Source organism: Ovis canadensis, chromosome 17 (assembly GCF_042477335.2).
Source record: "Ovis canadensis isolate MfBH-ARS-UI-01 breed Bighorn chromosome 17, ARS-UI_OviCan_v2, whole genome shotgun sequence".
NCBI lineage: Eukaryota > Metazoa > Chordata > Mammalia > Artiodactyla > Bovidae > Ovis > Ovis canadensis.
Window position 1 is genome coordinate 63,571,307 of NC_091261.1, and position 10,975 is coordinate 63,582,281.

Consider the following 10,975-nt stretch of genomic DNA (forward strand, 5'->3'; position numbering starts at 1 on the left):
CACCAGAGGGTGTAAGTCATAGGGGCAAAAGGTTACCTAGAGGGTTTTGAATAAATCATTGGAGTGAAAACCATATTGTGAGGTAAAAGTGTGTCTAGATCTCTCTGAAGAAGCTTGGATAAGAGGAAGAAAGGGGGACTTCCCTGGTGGTCCAGTGGGTAAGACTCACTGGTCCTGATGCAGTTGGCCTGGGTGTGATCCCTGGTCAGGGAACTAGATCCCACATTTTGCCGCTAAGACCCAGTGCAGCTAAATGAATAAAAATAAATATTTTTTAAAAGAGGAGGAAAGAGACAGCAATGACTAGAGAAGGACTTGGGCTTAAGGGTGGAAGGGGGTTGCCAACTGTCTCTTTTGGTGTACATTGGGTTCTATGAACCACCCAGGTCTGACCTCATCCCTGAGCTTGTGACTTTTATCCAGTGGCTGACCTGACATTAAATAGATGGCCAGAGGACATCTCAAACTTAACTCACTCCAAATAGGACTCTTGATTTCTCGTCTCCAGACTTTTTCCCCCCATGGCACATTAACCATTCAGTGGCTTTATTTAAATCCCTGGAGCCACCCTTGATTCCTCTCTTCAGTTCATCTCCGCACCAGTCCACCAGCCGTCCCGTAGATCTCCAACTACTTGAGAGGTCCAAGTCACCATCACCTCTCACCTGTATGGCTGCATAACCCACCTGGGCCCTCCGCTTCCACCCTGGACCACACAACCCATTATCCACTAAGCAGCCTATCTCTTTCTCATTCTCTAAAGGACACCAGAGCCTATGTTTCCCCACCTACAGCCATGCAGCGGTGCCTCATCACACTTAGAATTAAACCCAAATTCTTTTTTTTTTCCTTTGGTTGCACCACACGTGACCTGTGGGATCTTAATTCCCCAGTGGCAATCCACTCCAGCACTATTGCCTGGAAAATCCCATGGACAGAGGAGCCTGGTAGGCTACAGTCTATGGGGTCGCAAAGAGTCGGACAAGACTGAGCGACTTCATTCATTCATTCAATTCCCCAACCAGGGATCGAACACGTGCCCCCTGCAGTGGAAGAACTGGAAGCTCGGAGTCTTAACCAGTGAGCCACAGGGGAAGTCCTAAACCGAATTTCCTTAAAGCTGTCTGTGGCCTGGCCTCTGCCCAGCTCTCCACCACCCTCTCCTTCTCTCAGTTCATTCCAGCTACCGTGACCTGTGACATCAGGATCATTTTTGCACCACGGGGCCCCTGCTTGGAGCACCCATTTGCCAGATCTTCCCACAGCAGACTCCTACTCATCTTTTAGGTCTCAGCTTCAGTGATATCTCATTAGAGAGACGTTTCCTGCTCCCCTGACTGCATATGTCATCTGTCACTCTCTGCCTATCTCTATCTCTGATCCACTCTTGTTTATTAATGGTGTTTGCTGTCAGCTCCTTGCCCACGAGAACACCAGTTTCCTGAAGTTAGAGACCTCATCTAACTTTTTGGCTGTCATTTCTGAGAGCTGAGAAGAACGTCAGGTCAGAGATGGCTCTCAAAATACAAGTAAGTGATTTCAGCAAATAACTCCGGGACTTCCCCGGCGGTGTGGTGGTGAAGAATGTGCACTTCCCTTGCACTGGGCCCGGTTATGGAACTAAGATCCCACATGCTGCGAGCAGCCCGACCGAAATATATAAAAAGTAAAAATTTAAAAACTAGTTGACAAGAACCAGGTAACTCTGGAGCATGGATTCTGGCTTGAGGTCTGTGATTACAAAGATGCTGTGGAGGATCCAAGGATGTTCAAGGCCAAACAGAGGGGAGTCAACACCTTTGACTCACTCAAGTACACAGTGGTTATCCGGGCTGTCCCCGAGCTCTGGCATGGGCATGCTTCAGAAACTTCCAGAGATAATACATTTTATAAGCTTTGTGCCAGCTTTACACCTACACACACTCACCATGACCCTCCCCAGAAATTTCTTGTCGGGCACTGACCCTCAACTCTGGTTAGTCATGCATTCCTTGGGGGTTCTGCCTGTCTACCCCGGGGGCTTTGAAATCTCTTCTAGTCAAATCACCAAGCTCTTTCCAAGAAGAAATGGCAAAGACGTGTATGCTTTCCTGTGGGCGCCGTGTGTGTATCTGCACTGAGTCAGGCATCTGCCCACCTTGAGGGTAACCTCAGCATTTCCTTCCAGCCTTGCTTTCACCCAGACTCGGATGGCAGAAATTTGAAAATGTTTTCTGGAGAAAAGCTGAGTAATGATTTTGCCATGGGTGGGACTTTTAGTGTCTCTCTTCCTTGCAACTGGCCCTTTATATATACGCCTCCCTAAGAGTATGGCGAGCACATCTCACTCCAGCAGCTGTTGCCAAAGCAGCCTCGCTCTCTCCTGCCATGGTCTCCGCCTCAGGTATCATCGGGTCCTGCGACCACTGATGCTGGCGGGCACGGTCGGGTCTCCCCAGACAGAGAGGAAGACTGGAGGGGCCCAGCCTGGCCCAGCTCCAGCGGTGGAAGCTGGGGCGGGTCGGGGTGTGTAGGCCACGCACCTCACAGCATCACTCTCTTTTTCCAGGATCCTCTGGGCTTGCCCTGCTCCTGCTCTGCTGTTCGGGAGCCTTGCTCTCCTCCCACAGCCATCCACTACCACGGGACATACAATCAGCTGTGATCACAGAACTGCAGTTCTCATTTTCGAAACTCATGAAAGAATATGTAAGTGCCCACCAGATTTCTTTTCTAAGCCTTTTCTTTAAAATGCCTTCCTTGGCCCCCAGAAGAAGCCTACTCTTTTTCAGACCAGAAGCTAGGGCTGTGGACATACCCGGAAGGGAAGGGAACAGCCAGACAGGCTTTTGTCGTTCTTGTTCAGTCGCTCAGTCGTGTCCGACTCTTTGTGACCCCATGGACGGTAGCGCATTAGGCTCCTCTGTCCTCCACTATCTCCTGGAGTTTGCTCAAATTCATGTCCATTGAGGGGGTGATACTATCTAACCATCTCATCCTCTATCTCCCTCTTCTCCTCCTGCCTTCAATCTTTCCAAGCATCAGGCTCTTTTCCAACGAGTTGGCTTTTCACATCAGGTGGCCAGAGTAGCGGAGCTTCAGCTTCAGCACAGACAGGCTAGGATGGAATTTTTGTGAGGTTGGTGGTGGGGGTCAGAGACAGAGATTTGCCCAGCGAGCCAAGCTCAATTTCTCACACACCCCTACTTTTGTGGGCTTGTTCATCCCTGACATATTCGGTTCACAGGTAAATTTATTTTCCTCCCGCCCTGCTCTTCAAAGAGCAGCCAATCTCAGCCTAAGCTGTACATGATAGCCCAGAAAATATAGGATGCTAAAATCCTCCTGTGGGTCACAAGGAGCGTCTCTTACAGCAGATAAGGGCGGTTAACACATTAGATGTCTGTGTGGGTGTTACTTATGAATTAGGGCTCTGTCAGCCTCTAGCAGAGGCCCGGCTGAGCCTAACCCACAGCAGGGAAAGTGTGAGGCTGAGTACATGAAAATGCTCCTTCAGTTTCTCAGGGTTGTGGTCAAGACAGAAGCTCTTACACAGCTTTGAGTAAACAGAAAGCAACACGTGGAAGTGATTCGTAAGATTGGCCTTGCTCTTCCCTTCCATCCTGGCATTTAAACTTTAGCCTTGGCTTTGTGTGTGTGTGTGTTTAGTTTATTTATTTAACTTTGTCTGGGCTGGGCCTTCATTGCTGCACACGGGCTTTCTCTAGTTGCGAAGAGCGGGGGCTACTCTTTAGTTGTGGTGTGTGGACTTCTCATAGCAGTGGCTTCTCTGGTTGTGGGGCACAGGGTCTAGAGCAAGGGCTCAGAAGTTGTGGCATCAGCGCACAGTTGCTCTGCGGCTTGTGGGATCTTCCTGGACCAGGGATGGAACCTGTGTTCCCTGCATTGGCAGGCAGATTCTTAACCACTGAGCCGCCAGGGACACCCCTGCCTTGGCTTCCCTCTACAGATGCAAAGGCGGAGGCTGTTGGCTCTGGTGATCAGGCAGCTTCAGGTTGATGAGATGCTTCTAGTAACCACCACCTCCCACCCTGGCTAGGAGCGGGGGATATTTTTTTAAATTAATTTATTTTAATTGGAGGCTGATTACTTTACAATATTGTGGTGGTTTTGGCCATACATTGACATGAATCAGCCATGGGTGTACATGTGTCCCCCATCCTGAACTCCCCCCTCCCTCCCCATCCCACCCCTCAGGGTTGTCCCCAGTGCACCGGCTTTGAGTGCCCTGTTTCATACATCGAACATGGACTGGTGATCTATTTCACATGTGGTAATATACATGTTTCAATGCTATTGAGAGGGGGATATATCGACTTTACACGGAGTCACAGAGAACCAGGAGCAGCACAGAAATGCAGACACCTTCCCCTTCCCCACCTCTCTGGGCCCCTAAGCAGCTAAGAGTGGATTCCAGAAGGTTGTGCGGTCCTCAGAGGAGAGGAGATAGAGATGCTCAGAAGAGGCAGGATGGAGCCACAGTTAGTGGCACAGGCTTTGGGAGTGGGGCCTGATGTGGGTTGCAATCCCACTCCATCACCTGATCTTGCACCAGCTCCACGAACCAGCTAAGCTTTAGTTTCTCCTGGGAGAGGGGACAGTGACCATCACAGCCTTGCAGGCTTGTGGCACTGGTTAGATGAGCCGCTGAAGAGAAAGCACTGCCCAGGCCCCTCGACTTGTCATTGATGTTTAGCTGCTCATTCGTGTCTGACTCTTTGCAACTCCTTGGACTGTTGCCTGCCAGGGATTCAGACTGTAGTCCGTGGGATTCTCTAGCCAGAATGCTGGAGTGGGTTGTCATTTCCTTCTCCAGGAGATCTTCCCGACCCAGGAGCTATCAGGATTTCTGGCTGCTTTGCAACACTAATGCTCACCCATTTCCCCTCCTCCTTCCACAGGAGCAGAAAGAGAAGGGAGTGGCCAAATCCTGCACCTGCCGCATGCAGTGTTTTTCTGTGAGCCCCCAGCCGCCGCACAACATCAACAGCTCAGCCATCCTGCCTTATTTCAGAGCGATCAAATCATTTTTCAATGACACAAGTAATTTTACTGATGTCATGGACCATCTCAAAAAACTTGAATTGCGACGTGCACCAGACGTTTCTGTGCCTAAAGACACCTATCAAAGCAAAATGTTCGTCAAGTGTGTTTTAGAAATGTTTTCAAAGTGCCTAAAATTAGTGGGCACTGAAGCCCAGAAGGTCACTGAAGACCATCTGGTTGACCCTGTTCCTTTTGAATGGCAGGAATGCAAGGAGCCTTAAAAAAAAAAAAAGATGAGTGACAGCTGTGTATGAGAATTCTGCTGTGAGTTAAGTAAATCATTCTAGTTATCATCTCAATGAAGCCTCAAAATTGCAAGTCCTGGGAAGACTGAGATATAAATGAGCTAACTTGAAAATGATTTCAAGTTATTTCGTTGTTCTTTGTTGTCTTGTTATTTATAGAATGTTCTTCTTCAGAAGACTTAAATTGTATTATACCCTTGTGAGGGCAGGAGGTGACAGCTATTTTAATTTATTGATATTTATCATACTGAGATTGTTAATGCTCCTTGGAGGAGCCCTTGGAAACTATTTAATAAATTATGCTGAATTTTTCTCATAACCTGTTTTGGATTTTGTGCATGGGTGAACAGTGGTGACTGAGGGGGTAGACGGGGTATCCAGGCTAGGTGGTGTTGGGGCTTAGGGTGACTGAGACGTGCTGTAGAAATAAATAATATCTGTCGCTGCTGTTTCTCCTCATTGGAAAGGCTTAGTGGCAAAGGATGATAATTTTAACAGTAGTAAGCGTTTATTGGGCATCTTCTTGCCAGACACTGAAAGTTTCACTCTCTCCTCTCTGTATAGGCGGGGAAACTGAAGCAAGAAGTCATGTAGTCATTTGCCCAAGACTACATAGCTGTTAAGTGTGTGTGGCTGGGGGACAGATTCAAGCCTTTTTTAAAAAAATGCATTCATTTTTGGCTGCACTGAGTCTCCACTGCCGCCAGCAGGCTCTCTCTAGTTTTGGCGAGTGGGGCTTCCCTTCCTTTCGATGATGCACAGGCTTCTTGCTATGGGGCTTCTCTTGTTTCGGGGCATAGGCTCCAGGCACGAGGGCTCAGTAAGCTGTGGTACACAGGCTTAGCTGCTCCATGACATGTGGGCTCTTCCTGAATCAGGGATCAAACCAGTGTGCCCTCCGTTGGCAGGTGGATTCCTAACCACTGGACCACGAGGGAAGACCCTCAAGCCTACTCTTTACCACTCTGCCAGCCTTTGTTCCTCTCTGGGCAGCAACTGGGTCTTCGAGGCATTTAACGCCATGCCTGACACAGAGCAATCATTCATGTGTCTATTGCCTAGCTCCCCACTGGGTCCCCAGTGTCCCGTCTCCCCGGCTCCTGCAAAGGTCTGTTCCATCATTTTAGCAGTGACACAGCCAGGGCCAAGGATTTCCTCATGTTAAGAGATACATCCATAGCTGTCCACAGTACACTCAGCGATCATCTGGACGAATGATTCTCCAAGTGTGGTCTCTGGATCAACAGCCTTGGCATCGCCTGACGATGTGTTAGAAACGCAAAGCCCCGAGCCACACCCCAGACCTAGCCAGGCCTACTGAATCTGACACTCTGGGGGTGCAGCCAGCAACCTGTGTTTGAACAAAACCTCCACATGTGTGCTGCAGCCTGAGAACCACGGTTGATCAGCGCTTTCATCTTCCCCTTAACCAGGGGGAAACTGAAGCCCAGAGAGAAGGTATAATTTGCCCAAGTTCTCATGTAAAAGGAACGAGGTTAGGGCTCTGAGATGCGCAGTCCAGCCTCGGCTTCTCATCATTATTTTTCTGGGTGTTTTCTTCTTCTTCTTTGGTTCTGTTGCTCACCTTGCAGGATCTTAGTTCCCCAACCAGAGATTGAACCTGGGCCACCATAGTGTAAGCACCGAGTCCTAACCCCTGGACCTCCAGGGAATTCCTTCTGGTGGGTATTTCTACTCCAGTCCCATACCAGGCTTTTAAAGTCCCCGAATATCCTAGCCTCCAGTAACAATGTTTTGATCAGTCCTTCCAGAAACACCCATGTGCTTAGACATCTATTGTTCCTTCTGACTGTCCTATGTTGGAACATTCTTACTATTGTTAGAAAAACCATCCAAAACGGGGACATAAGGCAGAAAGATGACCATATGTCATTTCAAAGAATAAAATTAATGTGTAGTACTCTGTGGAGATATAAATAAATAAAAAGGAGAAAAGGGACAAATGTTCCTTGCATAATTCTAGTTAATAAACATAAAAGAAGAAAATAGAAAATCACCATTAAGCACCACAGTAGTAACTGCTGAAGATAATATCAAGAGATGAAGGCTGAAATTAATGGGGGATATGGAGGAGAAACACGAAATGTGCACAGGCCTCCAGCATCTGTCTCCCAGTTTTCACTAATCATTGTGGTGGTTTTACCTTGCATTCACAAAGTCTCCAGGAGGTGCTCTAGCCAGACTCCCCTCTCCTTGGCAGTAGGCTGGACAGTGACTTGCTTCTAAAGCAGAGTAGTGACATCCCTGCTGGTCCAGTGGTTAAAAGACTTTACCTTCTTAAGGATCAGGCACAGGTTTGACCCCTGGTCATGGAACTAAGATCCCACATGGGTCCTGGCCAAAAAAAAAAAAAACAAAACCCAAACCCAAAACCTAAAACAGAAACAATATTATAACAAATTCAATAAAGACTTTTAAAATGGTCCAAAAAAAAATCTTTAAAAAAAATAAAAAATTAATCAGAGTCGGGATGAGAAAGACAGCAACCCACTGCCGGATAAACATGGCGGACACCTTCCCAAGACAAGGGGGCAAGGTCAATTCCACCTGTAGTGACAGAGACACCTCCAGGCAGGGTTCTTGGATGCCCCAGATGTATCATGATGGGAAGGGCACCCCCTCACTTTTGGGGGACTCTTCCCCCAAGTCCACAAGCCCAGTGTCCTCCTGAAAAAATATCAGACACACCCACATTGCAAACTGTGGGATGTTCTGCAGATTCCCTGACCTCTTCAAAAGTGTGAGAGTCAGGAAAATCGAGCAAGACTAAGAAATTGTCACAGAGCGGAGACCAAGAGGGGATATCATTGGATAGTCTTGGAAGGGATTTGAAACAGGCATTAGTGAAAACAAAAAAACTAGTGGATGCCCAAATTAACCCTGTTCTATTGTTCTCAGTTTTGATTTTCAGTCGTGCTGCGCAGCACACGGCTCTCAGTTCTCGACCAGGGATCGAACCTGTGCCCCTTGCAGTGGCAGTGCGAAAGTTTAACCACTGGACCGCGGAGAAATCCCGGTTTCTTACTTTTGATAGATGTGTGCCGTGGGTACATAAGACGTTCGCATTTAGAAGAAACTGGAGAAGGGTGTATGAGAACTCTGTACCATCTTTGGTGTATGTCTGAATGTATTTCAAAATAAAACATTAAGAATAAAATCCAGTTCCTCAGTCACGCTGGCTGCATTTTAAGTGCTCAGTAGCTACGTGCGGCTGAGGCTCCTCCTATGTGGGACAGCTCAGAACATCTCCACCACCACAGAAAGTTCTGCACAGCACTGCTCTCAGGAAACGGGACTCTGGAACAATTTATTATTGATTAGGTCCCCTCGTCTGTGAATGTGGAGAAAGGTGCTAAGATGACCTCTGTCCGGTAGAGAAGACAACCGCCGGGTGACGGCTTTATTGACTACAGAGCATTAACGAGGTGAACGTCTGCCTGTGCATCGTCTTCCCATTTTCATTTTCTTCAGGGATGGTGGGTAAACGGAGGGTTGGTCCTTTCTAGTACTGGCCATGGAGTCAGTTGCGCTGGACCGATTGGCTAGTTTATGGAAGAGGTAAGGAAAATCTTGGCGTGTGCTCACTCTCTGTATAATAAAGTTTAAACAGCCTGAGACTTATATTTGGCGAAAATTGGAGCCTGCCTCCTGCTGCTGAAGCTGGAAGGGGAAGAGCTTGGCAGCTGGGGTATGGGTGCATCAAGGAAAACTGCTTCCCCTCCTAGAACAATTCTCCCTGCAAAGTGTGTATTTTCCCCTCCAGGAAAGTCTTCAGTACTCCATGGGCACCATCTGGGTGTCCTACAAGTCAGTTCAACTCTTACAGTAACTTCATGGGGTTACAGCACAGACCCTACAGTTAAAAGCTCAGTCCCACAAGGCGGCTTCCCTCTACTTCAGATGCCAATCACAGAGAGTGGGTCCCAAGTTACTCACATTTCTGTCTGTCCCAGCTACAAACCAGGGGTTCCCACAACCTGCTGATGAGGCTTAATGATTTGCTAGAATGGCTCCCACAACTCAGGGAACACTTTGCTTATGTTTATTGGTTTATATAAAGGATGCTATAAAGGATATGAACAAACAGCCAGAGGGAGAGATACAAAGGGTGAAATCAACAAGGGTCCTGAGCACAGGAGCTTCTGTCCCCGTGGAGCTGGAGTTTGTCTTCTTCTGGCACATGGATGTGTTCACCAACCCCTGCAATTCAGATTTACACAGAGGTTTTATCCTGCAAAATGCTGGGCTGTATGAAGCACAAGCTGGAATCAAGACTGCCGGAAGAGATATCAATTACCTCAGATATGCAGATGACACCATCATTATGGCAGAAAGCAAGGAAGAACTAAGGAGCCTCTTGATGAAAGTTAAAGAGGAGAGTGAAAAAGGTGGCTTAAAACTCAACATTCAAAAAACGAAGATCATGGCATATGGTCCCATCACTTCATGGCAAATAGATGGGGAAACAATGGAAACAGTGAGAGACTTTATTTTCTTGGGCTCCAAAATCACTGCAAAATGTTGACTGCAGCTGTGAAATTAAAAGATACTTACTCCTTGGAAGAAAAGCTATGACCCATCTAGACAGTATATTAAAAAGCAGAGACATTACTGCCAACAAAGGTCTGTCTAGTCAAAGCTGTGGTTTTTCCAGTAGTCATGTATGGATGTGAGAGTTGGACTTTAAAGAAAGCTGAGCCCTGAAGAACTGATGCTTTTGAACTGTGGTGTTGGAGAAAACTCTTGAGAGTCCCTTAGACTGCCAGATCCAACCAGTTCATCCCAAAGGAAATCAGCCCTGAGTATTCATTGGAAGGAGTGATGCTGAAGCTGAAACTCTAATATTTTGGCCACCTCATGCGAAGAAGTGACTTGTAATCATGGCTTGGTCTTTCTGACAAGCATCCTGAAGATGTCCAGGAACCCACCCAGAGTCCCTTCATTAGAACCAAGACCTCCTACCACAGAGGAAATCCCCAGGGATTTAGGAGCTCTGTATCAGATACTCCTAACATTCCCATAAACTCAGGAAATTACAAGAGGAATTGGGGGCAGAGACTGAATATATATTTCTACTCTGTCTCCGCAGGTGATCAAGGCAGTTCAGACTTTGCTTTCTTTATTGTCGTTTCTTAGATTTTTTTTTTAATGTGGACCTTTTTTTGTTCTTTTTTTAAAAATTTTAATTGGAGGATAATTGCTTTGCAATGTCGTGTTTGTTTCTGCCATACAACAACATAAATCAGCCATATGTGTACCTAGGTCCTCTCCCTCTGGAACCTCCCTCCCACCCCACAGAAGTGGACCATTTTTAAAGTCTTCATAGAATCTATTACAATATCCCTTCTGTTGTTTTATGTTCTGGTTTTTTGGCCATGAGGCATGTGGGATCTTAGTGTCCTGACCAGGGATTGAACCCGCACCCCCTGCATTGGAAGTGAAGTCCTAACCACCAGACCACCAGGGAAGTTCCAATTCCATCCCACTTTGGTTCAGGAGGCAGGGGGGATGCTCTACTCAAGGCAGGAGGGAACTCGGTGGCATTCCAAACTGCTGGAAGGTTGATGGTCTCAAGGAGAGGAGGCAGTTGCAGTAAGAGCCAGACTAGTGGCTACGGGGGCTGAGACGTTAGTGGCTGCCAAGCCCCCGACCCTGCCCCAGAC